The sequence below is a fragment of the Hevea brasiliensis genome, chromosome 1 (genome assembly GCF_030052815.1).
Source record: "Hevea brasiliensis isolate MT/VB/25A 57/8 chromosome 1, ASM3005281v1, whole genome shotgun sequence".
In the NCBI taxonomy this organism is placed as follows: domain Eukaryota; kingdom Viridiplantae; phylum Streptophyta; class Magnoliopsida; order Malpighiales; family Euphorbiaceae; genus Hevea; species Hevea brasiliensis.
This window is the reverse complement of record NC_079493.1, coordinates 108,691,525-108,702,248: the sequence shown is the minus strand read 5'-3', so window position 1 is coordinate 108,702,248 and position 10,724 is coordinate 108,691,525. Positions and strand designations below refer to the sequence as shown.

The 10,724-nt window shown below is 30.4% G+C and overlaps 1 non-coding gene across 1 annotated transcript; it reads left to right on the top strand.

Moving 5' to 3' along the window:
• Positions 1–9,638: 9,638 nt before the first annotated feature.
• On the top strand, positions 9,639–9,745 carry LOC131169705 (small nucleolar RNA R71). Its single transcript, XR_009140605.1, has one exon. It is a non-coding gene; the product is annotated as a small nucleolar RNA R71 (small nucleolar RNA).
• The last annotated feature ends 979 nt before the right edge of the window (positions 9,746–10,724 follow it).

The window sequence follows — 10,724 nt, the reverse complement described above, 5'->3', positions numbered from 1 at the left end:
TGTATATTTATGTATGTTCTTGTGTGTTCTTGAGTTCTAATTGATATTTGATTTATTTTTCTGAGTTCTATTAATTCAAAAAGTGTTATGAAGTATTTGGATCATGTTAGAAGACCTGGACCCTTAAGTAGTTGTAACTAATTAGGAATTTTAATCCCTTAGGAGACTAGAGTTAGAATCTAATATGAATTGTTATTAGTATTTTCTTATTTTCTTTAGTTTCTTTACACTTTAGTTTCTTTATTTTTATTACAAACAAAATTGGTAAGTAGCCCTAAGGTAAGTACCAAAGAGGTTATTTGAGTGGAGCTTATATGGAGCTAAATGGGAGTAAGTCAGGGATATCATTGCCATACTAGAAGAGAATACCCTTTTTTAAGGGTAGCTTACCCCAATAACAACTGTAATTACTAAAAAGTAAGTAATCTTAAATTCCTAGAATAATCATTAGCTTGAAATTGTAGTAAATAAGATTTTTATTTGGCAAATTAACATTAACTTTGTTTTTAATTTAACTGACTTTTGCATGTAATTAATTTAAATAAATACTTTGTAAATTAAAATTAATCTTGTTTGTAAATTAAACTAACCATGGCATGCAAAATAAATTTAATTTAATACTTGGTAATTGTAAAATAAATCTACATGTTAGAAATCTTTATTAGGTTATGATTGTCTGGGCCTTGTGTGATATTAGAAGAAATTACACATGTGCATAATTAATTTAGTTTAATTATCCTTAGGGTAACTTGGTGAAAAATTAATTAACTAGGTGAAATAGAAACTTAGGGTTATTTAAAATTGAATATGTTTGTTAATTAAATTCTCAATAATAAATTAATTTTAGTCATCTGGCAAATATCATTTAAATAATTAGCAACCCCATTGATGGGTATCGAATCCACTAGAAATTAAATTAATCAAATCACCAATTATGAAATATTTTATGCGATGAAGTGATAAATCTAGGTCCAATCCTTGATACTAAATTATTAAATTTCGTGTACTTGTGTAATGGAAAAAGAAACAAAGGTTGGGGGGGTTAATTCGTAATCCAAAGAATAAATCAAAATTCAAAATTAAGATCTAAAATTAAATAAGAAACTCTCGAATTAAACAAACTTCAGTCCAAGGTAATTCACATTCAAAAGTATTGACTTGATCATAGACAAAAGAAATACAATTATATCTTATTGAATACTTAACGTAAATTTTATGATGTTGTATAATGTTTTGGCTATCTTCTGTAATTTTTTCATTATTTATAGGCATGTCTAACTATTTTTCAAAAATCAAATTTCTTGCTACTGTCAATCTACCAGAATCTGAGAATTGTATATTTATGTATGTTCTTGTGTGTTCTTGAGTTCTAATTGATATTTGATTTATTTTTCTGAGTTCTATTAATTCAAAAAGTGTTATGAAGTATTTGGATCATGTTAGAAGACCTGGACCCTTAAGTAGTTGTAACTAATTAGGAATTTTAATCCCTTAGGAGACTAGAGTTAGAATCTAATATGAATTGTTATTAGTATTTTCTTATTTTCTTTAGTTTCTTTACACTTTAGTTTCTTTATTTTTATTACAAACAAAATTGGTAAGTAGCCCTAAGGTAAGTACCAAAGAGGTTATTTGCGTGGAGCTTATATGGAGCTAAATGGGAGTAAGTCAGGGATATCATTGCCATACTAGAAGAGAATACCCTTTTTTAAGGGTAGCTTACCCCAATAACAACTGTAATTACTAAAAAGTAAGTAATCTTAAATTCCTAGAATAATCATTAGCTTGAAATTGTAGTAAATAAGATTTTTATTTGGCAAATTAACATTAACTTTGTTTTTAATTTAACTGACTTTTGCATGTAATTAATTTAAATAAATACTTTGTAAATTAAAATTAATCTTGTTTGTAAATTAAACTAACCATGGCATGCAAAATAAATTTAATTTAATACTTGGTAATTGTAAAATAAATCTACATGTTAGAAATCTTTATTAGGTTATGATTGTCTGGGCCTTGTGTGATATTAGAAGAAATTACACATGTGCATAATTAATTTAGTTTAATTATCCTTAGGGTAACTTGGTGAAAAATTAATTAACTAGGTGAAATAGAAACTTAGGGTTATTTAAAATTGAATATGTTTGTTAATTAAATTCTCAATAATAAATTAATTTTAGTCATCTGGCAAATATCATTTAAATAATTAGCAACCCCATTGATGGGTATCGAATCCACTAGAAATTAAATTAACTGAAATCACCAATTATTAAATATTTTATGCAGTAAGTGATAAATCTAGGTCGAATCCTAGAGACTAAATTATTAAATTTCGTGTACTTGTGTAATGGAAAAAGAAACAAAGGTTGGGGGGGTTAATTCGTAATCCAAAGAATAAATCAAAATTCAAAATTAAGATCTAAAATTAAATAAGAAACTCTCGAATTAAACAAACTTCACCAAGGTAATTCACATTCAAAAGTATTGACTTGATCATAGACAAAAGAAATACAATTATATCTTATTGAATACTTAACGTAAATTTTATGATGTTGTATAATGTTTTGGCTATCTTCTGTAATTTTTTCATTATTTATAGGCATGTCTAACTATTTTTCAAAAATCAAATTTCTTGCTACTGTCAATCTACCAGAATCTGAGAATTGTATATTTATGTATGTTCTTGTGTGTTCTTGAGTTCTAATTGATATTTGATTTATTTTTCTGAGTTCTATTAATTCAAAAAGTGTTATGAAGTATTTGGATCATGTTAGAAGACCTGGACCCTTAAGTAGTTGTAACTAATTAGGAATTTTAATCCCTTAGGAGACTAGAGTTAGAATCTAATATGAATTGTTATTAGTATTTTCTTATTTTCTTTAGTTTCTTTACACTTTAGTTTCTTTATTTTTATTACAAACAAAATTGGTAAGTAGCCCTAAGGTAAGTACCAAAGAGGTTATTTGCGTGGAGCTTATATGGAGCTAAATGGGAGTAAGTCGTGATATCATTGCCATACTAGAAGAGAATACCCTTTTTTAAGGGTAGCTTACCCCAATAACAACTGTAATTACTAAAAAGTAAGTAATCTTAAATTCCTAGAATAATCATTAGCTTGAAATTGTAGTAAATAAGATTTTTATTTGGCAAATTAACATTAACTTTGTTTTTAATTTAATCGACTTTTGCATGTAATTAATTTAAATAAATACTTTGTAAATTAAAATTAATCTTGTTTGTAAATTAAACTAACCATGGCATGCAAAATAAATTTAATTTAATACTTGGTAATTGTAAAATAAATCTACATGTTAGAAATCTTTATTAGGTTATGATTGTCTGGCCTTGTGTGATATTAGAAGAAATTACACATGTGCATAATTAATTTAGTTTAATTATCCTTAGGTAACTTGGTGAAAAATTAATTAACTAGGTGAAATAGAAACTTAGGGTTATTTAAAATTGAATATGTTTGTTAATTAAATTCTCAATAATAAATTAATTTTAGTCATCTGGCAAATATCATTTAAATAATTAGCAACCCCATTGATGGGTATCGAATCCACTAGAAATTAAATTAACTGAAATCACCAATTATGAAATATTTTATGCAAGAAGTGATAAATCTAGGTCGAATCCTAGAGACTAAATTATTAAATTTCGTGTACTTGTGTAATGGAAAAGAAACAAAGGTTGGGGGTTAATTCGTAATCCAAAGAATAAATCAAAATTCAAAATTAAGATCTAAAATTAAATAAGAAACTCTCGAATTAAACAAACTTCACCAAGGTAATTCACATTCAAAAGTATTGACTTGATCATAGACAAAAGAAATACAATTATATCTTATTGAATACTTAACGTAAATTTTATGATATTGTATGATGTTTTGGCTATCTTTTGTAAATTTTTCATGATTTTTAGGCGTGTCTAACTATTTTTCAAAAATCAAATTTCTTGCTACTATTAATCTACCATAATCTGAGAATTGTATATTTATGTCTGTTCTTGTGTGTTCTTGAGTTCTAATTGATATTTGATTTATTTTTCTGAGTTCTCTTAATTAAAGAAGAGTTATGAATTAATTTGAACATATTAGAACACCATGACCCTAAAGTAGTTTTAACTAATTAGGACTTTTAATCCCTTAGGAGACTAGAGTTAGAATCTAATATGAATTGTTATTAGTATTTTCTTATTTTCTTTAGTTTCTTTACATTTTAGTTTCTTTATTTTTATTACAAACAAAATTGGTAAGTAGCCCTAAGGTAAGTACCAAAGAGGTTATTTGCGTGGAGCTTATATGGAGCTAAATGGGAGTAAGTCAGGGATATCATTACCATACTAGAAGAGAATACCCTTTTTAAGGGTAGCTTACCCCAATAACAATGTAATTACTAAAAAGTAAGTAATCTTAAATTCCTAGAATAATCATTAGCTTGAAATTGTAGTAAATAAGATTTTTATTTGGCAAATTAACATTAACTTTGTTTTTAATTTAATCGACTTTTGCATGTAATTAATTTAAATAAATACTTTGTAAATTAAAATTAATCTTGTTTGTAAATTAAACTAACCATGGCATGCAAAATAAATTTAATTTAATACTTGGTAATTGTAAAATAAATCTACATGTTAGAAATCTTTATTAGGTTATGATTGTCTGGGCCTTGTGTGATATTAGAAGAAATTACACATGTGCATAATTAATTTAGTTTAATTATCCTTAGGGTAACTTGGTGAAAAATTAATTAACTAGGTGAAATAGAAACTTAGGGTTATTTAAAATTGAATATGTTTGTTAATTAAATTCTCAATAATAAATTAATTTTAGTCATCTGGTAAATATCATTTAAATAATTAGCAACCCCATTGATGGGTATCGAATCCACTAGAAATTAAATTAACTGAAATCACCAATTATGAAATATTTTATGCAGTAAGTGATAAATCTAGGTCGAATCCTAGAGACTAAATTATTAAATTTCGTGTACTTGTGTAATGGAAAAAGAAACAAAGGTTGGGGGGGTTAATTCGTAATCCAAAGAATAAATCAAAATTCAAAATTAAGATCTAAAATTAAATAAGAAACTCTCGAATTAAACAAACTTCAGTCCAAGGTAATTCACATTCAAAAGTATTGACTTGATCATAGACAAAAGAAATACAATTATATCTTATTGAATACTTAACGTAGATTTACCAAACAGCGAGGTAAAACCCTGACTTCCCTATACTCATCAATTTGAGCCCAACACTCTTATTGACTCTAATTATTTACTGAATTGGTATTAAGCAATCCTCGTCAAATTAATAACTGTTTTAAGAATAGGAAGTAGTTAAGCTAAACAACAATTTATAAAGCATAAATCATTTAATTCACCATATTGTTTCCTTAAGTTATTATCAAAAATTTGGATCATAATCAATAAAACCTAATTGCTACTCCCGTTCAATCTTACACAACAATTATGGATTATGAAGGTGAACTAGCAATTGATCACATCAAACAATCAACTAATAGGCCTTTTTAGCAAATCATTCAATAGATCAAAGACAATGAAATCAGAAAATAATAGATATTCAAAAAGACATAAATTAAATTAAAAACTTGGTCTCACAAATCATGCATAAGAACTAGAATCCCTTGAACTGAATTAAGAAATTAGTCACTCATGTTCACGGCTTACAGAAAATTAAAGAAAAATAAAGAAGAAATCTAAAAAGAGAATGGAAAATGAAAGTCTTCTATAGTGTTTGAAGCTGCTAAATGGATGTGTTTTAGCTGCTTCACAAAGACATATTTATAATAAAAAAATCTAATCTCAAAAATAGGAACCAAACTAGGAAAAGTTTTGAAATTCAAAAGACAGATTTTCAGCCTGCATTCATGTCTCTAAAATCAAAGCCGATTTTCAGTGACTTCCTTTCTGAATCTATCTCTGCCCTCTTCAGAAAAGTTGTAGCCCTATTTCTTAGCTTTTCAACGGGTACTCATTTGTCCAAATCCGAGGTCTACAACCCAAAAATCGAGACTGGTTCAGACAGACGGTCCAACCCATAGTGACAATTTTATTACCATTTTTTACAATTAAAATGGCCTTATCTTGCTTCTAGCCCTTCATAGAAGTTGTAGAGGTAGCTCTCAAGGTTCAATTGGGCTTGGGATTGATTCATTTGGACGTCTGGAACTCCAGATACAAAATAAAGACTAAAACTGGTCGTGACACATCAATTTTGGGCTTTTGCAATAGATCCATAACTCATTTTATCAACCTTGGAGACTGATTTGGGCTTTGATCCCTCTTTCTCATTTATAGTGCTCTATCTTAGCTTTTCAATGGATAAAACAACACTCAACTTGGAGACCCACAACTTTAGAAACACCTAAAAAATACAACAAATGTCAAATGCTGAAAATTTCTCCATTTAACACAATTATTCCAACTATCTAAAAATATGCCTAAATGATAAATATACTTTAATCAACTGAATTATGCATAAGAACACACTAGAAATACTAAATGTGATGGGAGTAAAATTAATAAATTATGCACTTATCAAATTCCCCGACACTTATTCCATGCTTGTCCTCAAGCATTACTTAAATTCTCAATCAACTCCACTTAGAAGTTCCTTAACTTCACCCTATCACAATATTCTCTAACAAAAGATTAAAAGTTTGAAAGAAGAGGCAAGTAAGGTAATAACTATCATAACAAATTCCATCAACACCATGCCAATATATCAACAATTTTTCCAACAAAAGACAAAAGGTTTGAAATCAATTAAGCTCACACAATTAAAGTTCCATAAAATTTTAAGTCAATACACACCAAAACACAAGGCTAATTTATCAAGGCACAATAATTATAGCTCTTTGCAAATCTTGGGGGAGATAGAAATGCATTTTTTTTTTTTTAAATTTGAAATTGATACTTCTCTCCTGTCACAATTACTTTTTTTTTTTTATTTCAACCGTCACCTTCAGAAAAGTACCTTACTCATTTCCTAGCTAGCTTTTGGCTTGAGAATCGACATGGGATTCATGAAGACCCTTGGTTAGTTTGCTTAAATAAAATAGCAGAGCAATTTTCAAGTTCAATCTTTTATTTCCCCCAATTTATGCATCTACATATTATAAAGTGCCCTGATAGATTAAACAAAGTTCTGAAATATGCATGACACTAGTTTAAAGCACACATAACTAATCATTTCACCATTAAATCAAGCCTAAATGATTTATGCAGGACAAAAATTTGCTCTATGGTATGGAGAAGAGGGAGAATCCATCATTAAAGTTACTATTATCTTGCCTAAAATTTCAAAAATTCAATTTAAAATAGAAAAGTCCTTTCAAGGACAAAGTACTTCTCTCCGGGAGTTAATATAGAATCATGAATCAAGCTTATAAAAATAAATTTATTTATTTAGTTATTTATTTTTAATTTTTTTTAATATTCAAAAAGATTGCAGCAATAAATTTCTCCTCTCCCACACTTAAAACTTACATTGTCCCCAATGTAAAGCCCAAATGAAAAACAAAAGGAAAAAAATTGCTAAAAAATAAAATAAGATAAAGGAAAGAAAACAAATCTAATTGTGGCTAACAAGCCACCCATGGGTTGCCTCCCAAGAAGCGCCTTTGTTTAATGTCGTTAGCTCGATATGGCAAAGCTCCTTAATGCACTGAATGCTCCTGAAACCCCTCATAAAATGGCTTGAGTTCATGACCGTTGACCTTGAACACTTTGTTAGTTCCTAAACTTTGAATTTTAACTGCACCATAAGGAAATATATTAGTAACAACAAAGGGTCCAATCCAACAAGAACGCAACTTACCAGGCATCAGCTTCAATATGAAATTATACAATAAAACTTTTTGTCTAATCACAAACTGCTTCCTTATTTTGTCATGGAATGCCTTTGTCTTTTCTTTATAGATCCTAGAATTCTCATAAGCCTTAAGGCGAATTTCCTCTAATTCATGCAAATGTGATTTTCTTTCTAACTCATCCTCCATGCTTAACTCAAAAACATCCTGCACAAATGTATCAACAACATCAATAGAAACAACAAAATGATTATCAGCAGGATACTTTATGGTATCAAAGATATTAAATTTGACAGTCTCTCCATCAAACTCCATAGTTAAGGTACCCTCATCCACATCAATTTTTGTCTTGGCAGTTTTTAGGAGAGGTCTTCCAAACAAAATCAAAGCTGAATTTGATGAGAAAGCACTATCATCCTCCATATCCAGAATGTAAAAATCTGTAGGAAAAATCAGTCCTCCAACCTGCACCAATACATCTTCAACTACTCCAAATGGGTAAGCATTAGAATGATCAGCTAATTGAATAATGACACTGGCTTTTTTCAAAGGATCCAAATTTAAAGTTTGAAAAACTGAATTTGACATAACATTAATAGATGCTCATAAATCTGCCATTGCACTTTCAAATTTAGAATCACCTATTCTACAGGGACTAGAAAACGAACCTAGATCCTTACACTTAGGGGGTAATTTTTGCTGAATTAATGCTGACACATTTTCTCCCACACTGATCTTCTCATTATTCCTCAACTTGCGCTTTGTAGTGCATAACTCCTTAAAGAATTTAGCATACCTGGGAATTTGTTTGATTGCATCAAGTAAAGGTATATTAACCTCTACCTTCCTGAAAGTCTCCAAAATTTCTTTCTCTTGTTCTTCTTTCTTCGTCTTGGCCAACCTGCAGGGGAATGGGGGAAGAACAGAATTATTAACCTTATTCAGTTTAGGTTTAGTATTTACCTCAACTTCAGGAACTTCAGACTCTTTTGGCTCTTTTGCTCCTTACTTTTTCTTTTTCATTGGCTCATGTGGAGTCTGGTTATCAACTTCTTTCCCACTCTGCAATAGTATCGCACTCGCATTTTCTCTAGGATTCATGATTGTTTGTGATGAAAGCTTTCCATAACGTTGAGCTTCAAGCTTGCACACAGATGAAGCTAACTAACCAATCTGCCTCTCTATGTTTTGAATATTATTTCTGGTCTCCTATTGAAACTGTTGTGTATTGTTAGCCAAAGCCTTAACAATTTCATCAAGTGACATACCTTGATTTGAGGGAGGTGGAGGTGGTTGATTCACCTGTGGTCTCTGCTGATGGTATTGATTTTGCACCGGTTGATTCCCATAACTCAGATTGGGATGATCTCTCCATCCTAGATTATAAGTATTAGAAAAGGGATCATACCTGCATTGTGGCTGTCCATAATTTCCTACTGCATAAGCATGTTGCATTGATTCATCCTCTTGTAATGCAGGACACATGTCAGTAGCATGACCCGAACCCAAACAAATCCCATGTACCTTAACAGTTTGCATTTTCCCTACAGCCAATTGCCTCACCAAAGAAGTTAAATCAGAAATCTATTTCTCAAGGTTAGATGTACTTACCTCATTAACCTTCATGGGTGTGTGATCCATTCTCATTCCAAATTGCTAAGAGTTTGTCGCCATGTTAGCAATCAGCGTCTTTGCCTCTTCTGGTGTCTTGTCAACCAAAGCTCCTCCACTAACAGCATCTATCATACTGCGGTCCATTGGTAGAAGTCCCTCATAAAAATACTGAATCAACAGCTACTCACTTATTTGATGATGGGGACAACTTGCACACAGTTTCTTAAATCATTCCCAAAACTCATACAAGCTCTCTCCATTTTAATGCCGGATGCCACAAATTTCTTTTCTTATGTTGGCAGCACGGGAAGCAGGAAAATACTTCTTCAGAAATATCTATTTCATCCCATTCCATGAGTTGATAGACCCAGAAGGAAGGTAATACAACCAATCCTTAGCTGTGCCCTCCAGTGAGAAAGGGAAAGCCCTAAGCTTGATCTGATCCTCTAAAACTCCTTGAGGTTTCATGTTGGAACACACAACATGAAATTCCTTTAGATGCTTATGTGGATCCTCACCTGCAAGACCATGAAATTTAGTCAACAAATAGATTAGTCTAGATTTTAACTCAAAAGCAACATTTAAAGCAGGGTATTGAATACACAAAGGCTGTTGGTTTAGATCAGGAGTAGCCAACTCTTTCAAAGTCCTAACAGCCATGGTTTCGTTTTCAGAATTTGAATCCAAATCCGAATCCGAACTTAACTCCCTTAGAGATTGGACTCCTTCAGATGTACTCGGAATCTTTCTAGCTTGCTTAGCCAATTTTCTCAATCGTTTAGCTTTTTTTTTCTACTTCTGGATCAAAGATCAACTCACCAGATTGAGAAGTTCTTGTCATAAACAAAAAGAAATCAAAGTAAAAACAGAAAAAATGCCTCAAAACCCTAGAAAACAATCGAATTTGGCCTCAAGAGGGTGGGGCCAATGAATCCTATGGATTGATAAGTCTTGATCAAAGCATCGTTTCCTTCAAAATAGATATGGGCCGCTCTCCAAATTTAACCAAAAATCTGTCGATGAATAGTAACACCGTAATTTTTTCCAAAAACCTAAAAATAGCAACACTTCACAAACAAAATTAATAATAGAATTTTTGATGGATGTTGAATCTACCAGAAATTAAATTAACTGAAATCACCAATTATGAAATATTTTCTGTAGTAAGTGGTAAATCCAGGTCAAACCTTAGAGACTGAATTATTAAATTTCGTGCACTTGTGTAATGGAAAAAGAAATAAAGGTTGGGGGGTTAATTCACAATCCAAAGAAGAAA